Below are 6000 nucleotides of genomic sequence, written 5' to 3'. Positions count from 1 at the left end.
TAACCTTGACTGTGATTCTCTAAAGGTATAGAACTAATTGTATAAGATAGCAAATTCTTTATAAGGTACTTACATTCTTCTAGTTAAGTACCAGTATAAATACAATACAATTCCTGAACTTTCCAGTTTTCCTGATATGTAAATTTCAGTTGTCTTTGCTGGAATATTAAGCAAATTTCATGTAAGTGTTATGCCTATTTATATAATAGGCAACTACTAAATCGTTACGTTAGTTAGCTAGTTCTTAAAGAACTATAAAAAATGTTTAACTTGTATATGCACTCGCCTTTATCCAAAGTCATAAAAATACCTTCACACGCAGCACGTAACATTCATATCGTCCAGATTATGTAGGTGAGAAATAGAATTATTGTGACCCTATTTTGGTAACATAAGAATTCGCGTTAAGATACTATCGGACTGTTCATTAAGTAATCGTGCCGTCTATCTTAAATGTAATCTTAGATTTAATAATGCAGGTTAAAAGCTTCCTCTTGACTCAATAAAAGCTACATTAAAGACCTACCTGTATAAGCGATTTCGCTATTCCGAGACTGAATCTTTACTGACGGGTGGTTGGCAACCAGTCGAATCATAATTAGACAGCACCGGTTGTCATCGCTAAGTTTATATAAAGATATAAAGTCCGGTACTCAGTAACTGCGGAAACGTCAGTCGCTTCCCAGCTGGCAATTCTGCAGATACTGAACATGGGGGCTGACCAAACGTAATGAAAACGGCGATAATCGTGAAATTCCATTCAAAACAACCTATCATGTGAATTTCAAAAAATGTTGAAGTATGTACGGCTTAAAAGCTATACCGATCTTGTCAAAACTGAGCTGACTTCAATTCTGGAAACAGACAGACGTTTAAGCCCGGGAAAAATTAATACGAATTAAGTCGAGGGCAACTGCTTGTTTTGATTTTACAAGTATTAACATTTTAACCATCAAATTTTGAAGATTGTCTCTTCAAAGTCTTGTTTTACCAAAATTAAGAATTCAGATGTATGATCTACCTCTTACTACGCAATATTTTCTATATTTCGTGTTGGTTAACACATAATATATCCCCATGTTGGAAATACTTTTTTTTACATCATACCGTTACTAAGATAAATACTTAAAAGTCAACATAATAACGAACAATAATTGTTCGTTCCTCTTCTTTGTTTTTTTTTAATCCATAGGACTAATAAATAACTGCTTTATCTAACTTTACCAATAATACTGTTATCACTACTATAATCATTGTAGGTAGGCACGTTCTTTTTACGAACATAGCATCGATTACATTAAGTACTTAATATATTAAACAGTTTTAATAGTTCATATTTATAATAGCTTGTGATTAATTAATTAATTCCGTATTCATTCGTTTAAGTAAGTAGGTCCTCGTTTTAGGAACCCCCCCTTAACTTACATCCTTAATAGGTACCTGTAGGTAAAGGCTGATACATAATAAAATATAAACTAACCTTCGAAGATGTTATTCTTTCTTTACAAACGTTTGATTTAATTTATTCACATGCCACAATTGCGCCTGTCATGTTTTTACATTAGTGTAAATAATGTCCCTGACATTTATAAAAGTTTCTCTTATTTGTCATTAGAAGTACACAGTTCTAGGTAACAGTTAAAAAAATATCCGTTCCTTCCCGCGACAAAGCTGTAAGGTAAGCTAAGGTATTGTCTCTACATGAAATAACTTATATGTATTTTATCAGATAACAACATTTACAACAAATACCCATTGAAACAAACCCATATTATTTAATTCACTTTATCATGTTATAGAGATTCAAAAAAAATAAATGTAGGTAGAAGCTTAATACAGCCAGACTAATAGAGCTTTTGATATTTTTCTTACAAAAATTTGATATCGGCTTCACCGATTTGGCTAATATACACCATGAAACATTCGTGGAAGTCTAGGGAAGGTTAAAACGATAAGAGAAAATGGAGCAATTGCGAGGAAAATACAATTTTATTTTTCCTTATTTTGATCTGTCATTCTGTTAAGTAAAAATTCCTATTTCTTTTTTATCAGTTATCTCGTAGGGATTGTCGTTATATGAGATTATAAATTTATCTGACAAACTTTTTTCTGTATCCGTTCCTCTCGTGATCAGCAGTTCAATCTGCTTATTAATGGCAGCTAAGTTGGCAACATGTACGCTAAATAGTAACTTTCTCCGCAATTCGTTCAATGTTAATGCGATAGCTTTGCCACAACTGTTCTACCTTCCCAAAACTCTATGGTACCCACTGACCTCTATTATTACCAATAATCATATTGCGCCACCTTTTGTGACACGGAGTACCTACTCTGGAACTAATATTACAGTACACCAGTAGTGGTACATTTTCCAGTAGTGGGTTCGATTCTCACTACTGGAAAATGTTTGTGTGCTGAGCATGAATGTATTTCAGTGTCTGGATGTTTATATGTATATTCTAAGTATTTATGTATATTATTCATAAAAATATTCATCAGTCATCTTAGTACCCATAACACAAGCTACGCTTACTTTGGAACTAGATGGCGATTTGTGTATTGTCGTAGTATATTTATTTATTACAGTATTATAAGTAGTTCATTGAACACTCGTATCACAGCTTCGCAACTGCAATCAACCAGAGAAAAATTCAATCATTCAATCAGTGTCTGCCTAGTGATAATAGAGGTTACCTTAAACGCAGACTATAAATGGTAAATACATTGTTCATAGAAAAATAAATAACTAACAATCTCCAGTCGCCTTTTCTCAATTTGTATTTAGAAAGTACTGGGTACTACTAGATACTAACACTCGTAAGATAATCTAAACCGAAATCAGTGTATCAATGCAATCATATAGATAAACAGTACCTCCGTTATAAACAAATATCAATAAATGTAGATTAAAAGATTGGAAATTGAGTTTCAGTTATTGTTCAATCGTTATGCGATACGATCAATGACGAAACTTTTCAGTTAGTGCTTTTAAGAACTTGATTGTTTTTGTTAATCTTTATTATTTAAGAGTGGAAGATACCAACAATACTAAAGACTTTAAATTTCGGTGAATGTTATAATTATCATAAAGTTAACACATATTTATATACGTACAGACGCACGGGAAAAAAAACTTGTACATTAATTCGCTACGATGAAATGACAGCTGGATACACCGGACAATATCGCTACCAATTGGGTATTCAAATCATAAAAATCTAAAATTTGTATAAATTTATAAAGCTGTCTTCCGGCAGACGAACGAAAGTAGGTACCTAAGTCAACGAGAAAACATTAGCTTATACAAAAAATGTTAGCTAAAAGCATTAAAAAAAGAATATTGATAAGTATTCATTGAGTTTAATTAATTATTGAAATTAATAAATAACAAAACGTCGTTTTTTTTTTAAGTTACATTGATTATTACAAATAGCCTCTTCCTTTGGACTTCTTAGTAATTGAGCAATAGGTAGCCACGACTCAGTATAAGAAATATAAAACAATGTTGAGTGGTTAAAAGTGATTAAAAACCGATATTATCTCTGCCAGTCAACCTTGCATGCATTTTTCACATAGCTCAAGTTTCCGCACGGCCACTTTTAAATTGCCACTCGTTAATTTTACTTCGTAAAGATAACTTATTTCTGTTTATTTGGAAAACCAAATAATATATACACACACTAGCCATTCCCACGTGGCTCCATTCGTTTTTGTTTCATTTATTTTTAAATCGCAGAATCCGTTTCTTTCTCCGGGATAAACAGTCTCCCATGTCTCCAGGGCGCAATCAATCTCCTTTCATACATTTTAACGACATCTTCAAAGTGACTTAAGCGTGAAAAAGAACAGAGAAAGAAACTGATTCGCTTACGAATTTATAAAAATATTAATTAATATATAGTTCATTTTGGATGACCAATCGCAATTGCATATTGATATATTGATACTAAATTAAGATAAAAGTTAAAAGATCTTTTAACATATAAACATTACCAACATACATAAGAATATCGCGGTGACTAGATAGATGAGATTTATGTTCTTGCAAAAAACTTATTTAAAAGTGTCCCGCTGCTGGGATTAAAGGTGGAAATTAACCTGTCCATTTTGAAAGTCAGTAAAGAAACAATTTGTATCCTCACTGAATTGGTTTCTAAGCCAAAAATAAATGTGTTAACACATTTAGGTAAGGAAGTAAAGAAAACGTATTTTTGTCAGAATGGTATTTTATTTAATTTCTGCCCTCTGTATTTTTTTGTCTTGATGCTTTAATTATCTGCACCTACTAGCTATCGCGTATCATGCAACTATTTAAAAAATCAAAATAAGGACTTGCATACAAACACAACAAAATTGAACATATTTGCAATAAACTCGATAAATAAGGAAAAAGAAGTGCAATAAATTTTAATAATCCGATTGCATTGTTGGATGCCAGAAATGTCTTTAGATATCGTGAAACCTGACTATGATAAGCTCTGCAGATATAATACAAAACCCGATCCGACACCATGCGAGTTGCGACGAATGCTCGTACTTTCAGATGCATTGACCATGACCAAAAGCAAATTCTGAGAAAATAAAAATTGCTCCGGTTACACTTCCTTAAAACACATCGGCTGTATTACAATAGTTTTCGACACTCCGAGTCTACACTTATTGAAAGGCTAGTAAATAGGTCAATAGTGTCATTAGTATATCCTGTTACTTTTTTAGAGATGGTTGCACAGACACATTTACGTAATTATCGATATCTTATGTTAAAATCGAGCAATTATTAAATTTAAAATAGATAGCGGCCGATGGCGTGCTATCTTTCCCCCACAATGCCTTTTGTGAATCTATTTTCTAATAGCGCACTTTATTCCAAGATTCAAACATTGCAGTTTGTTATTAAAGTTTGCAGCTCTGTTTTGGAAACGGCGCGATAACGTAATGTCACATCATTGGTGCAAAACGTTTAATCCTATGAACAATGAATTAGCGACCTTTGACTTCATGCGAGAATCTACTACTGTTTGCTACCAATTCGCACTCTAAAATTTCTTAGTTATGAGCGTAGAAATGTCACTTGCTTCAACGATGAAGGAAAACATAGTGAGGAAACCTGCATGCCCGCATGTCCATAATGTTCTCAAAGGCTTGTGGAATCCAGCAATGCGCATTGGGTCAGATTGGTGGACTACGCCTTAACCCTTCTCATTTTGAGAGCACACCCGTTTTTAACTATAGTTTCTATAATAAAATTTTATGATGGTAATTAATGGTTATTCGGATTTTAAATGATTAACGTTTACCATTGCAAAAATACTTCTACTTTACTTATACTTTTTAAATGTTATCAAAAAACTATGTTAAACGTCCTTTCAAATATGAACAATCAAATTTAATTTGATTCCATTGATTTTATCGTAGTCGTTCTTATCATTACCGCATTTTCTGTTTTAATTTTCGCCACATGGGAATTTTCCCTGAAATAAAGGCATTTATAATATTTATGTAAATAATTTTGTATTATAAAATATTTATTTAACAGTAGGTAAGATTTTTTCTCAATCCGTAAGATATAATGCGTTTGGTAATATTAAATTGTCTTAAATCCCTTAGAGGAGAATGGTGGAAAAGAAAGATGCTTCATTAAAATATTCTTACCTCGTGATAAGTTTTCTTATGAAAAACTGGAAAATTAGTGATATAGAAAGCTACGGTACACAAAAAACCATAGGGTACCTCCCTACATGATATATTGAAGAACGGACGGAACTTCCACGAAATTGACACGATTCAACGAACACCGTCCTATTGTTTACGATTTGTTATACACAACCTTGACCTCAGTTACGGGAATTCTATGTCTTCGTAGCGCTTGCGTAGTTAAATTTTGTTGATCACCGTAGCTCACCGCCACATAAAGACTGATGATGGCATTTTTGTTGGCAGTTGCTCAATAAATCCTGTAACCAATATGCGTTAATAAAAAAGTAAGAATAAGTTTACTTA

Source organism: Pararge aegeria, chromosome 12 (genome assembly GCF_905163445.1).
Source record: "Pararge aegeria chromosome 12, ilParAegt1.1, whole genome shotgun sequence".
NCBI classification, from domain to species: domain Eukaryota; kingdom Metazoa; phylum Arthropoda; class Insecta; order Lepidoptera; family Nymphalidae; genus Pararge; species Pararge aegeria.
The sequence above is the reverse complement of the archived record's forward strand: the minus strand, read 5'-3'. Positions refer to the sequence as shown.